This window comes from Octopus bimaculoides, chromosome 3 (genome assembly GCF_001194135.2).
Source record: "Octopus bimaculoides isolate UCB-OBI-ISO-001 chromosome 3, ASM119413v2, whole genome shotgun sequence".
NCBI classification, from domain to species: Eukaryota; Metazoa; Mollusca; class Cephalopoda; order Octopoda; family Octopodidae; genus Octopus; species Octopus bimaculoides.
Window position 1 is genome coordinate 137557984 of NC_068983.1, and position 1036 is coordinate 137559019.

The 1036-nt window shown below is 38.4% G+C and overlaps 1 protein-coding gene across 1 annotated transcript in view; it reads left to right on the forward strand.

Annotated features, from left to right (window-relative positions):
* Positions 1-542: 542 nt before the first annotated feature.
* LOC106877739 (zinc finger and BTB domain-containing protein 11) overlaps positions 543-1036 on the forward strand; it is a 5149-nt gene continuing 4655 nt past the window's right edge. The window contains exon 1 of the mRNA XM_052966585.1: positions 543-565. The gene's annotated coding sequence lies outside the window, so the exon portion shown is untranslated. The remainder of the gene's footprint in view (positions 566-1036) is intronic.

The following is a 1036-nucleotide window of genomic DNA, read 5'->3' on the forward strand; positions in this document are numbered from 1 at the left end:
TTCCAAAACGGAAACGAAATGGTTTGCAGAAGTACCCGACGGAACGGAGTCAAAAACAACAGGCAGAAAAGAAACAATTGTGCATGGAGAGAACTTTGTCGATGGAAATGATAATGAAATTCAACAGATAAATTTCTAGGACTGCATGCTGATCTCAATGAGATCGTGTTCATTAAAAATAGATATTTATTAATGAAATTTTCTACAGTTATGCTCCAGATGTTTGAATATATTGCACTGTAGAAAATTTCATTAAAATGTATCTATTTTCAATGAACACGACCTCGCCGAGTGAGGGTCACCATGCAGTTCTAGAAATTCACCTACTCAACATTATACACTTCAGAAATGGCAGCCAAAAAATAAACAAGTGTTTTTTTTCTTTTGGGATTGAATTCCGCCATAGAAATTCATATAGATAAGATGAGATTGAGGATTTCGTTTTCAGCAACAATAGGATGTTGTGCAGCCTGTCTTCCACGAGGCATTTTCGATTTCTCATGAGAAACTATGATATTCAATCACGTGTGATTTATTTATAAACAGAGTAGTACGGAGAATACTGGTAAGACGTTCAGTTACTTCCCTTCAATAATTTTATTTATTTTTTTTACCCCCCTAAACTTGAAGATTATATATATATATATATATATATATATATATATAGTCTCCTACTTGTTTCAGTCATTTGACTGTGGCATGCTGGTGCACCGCCTTTAGTCGAGCAAATCGACCCCAAGACTTATTCTTTGTATGCCTAGTACTTATTCTATCGGTCTTTTTTGCCGAACCTCTAGTTACAGGGACGTAAACTTAACAGCATCGGTTGTCAAGTGATGTTGGAAGAACAAACACATACATACACACACACACATACAGCCACTGGACTGGCTCCTGTAAAGGTGACACGTAAAAACACCATTTGAGCGTGGCTGTTGCCAGTCCCACCTGACTGGCCTTCGTGCTGGTGGCACGTAAAAGCACCCACTACACTCTGGGAGTGGTTGGCGTTAGGAAGGGCATCCAGCTGCAGAAA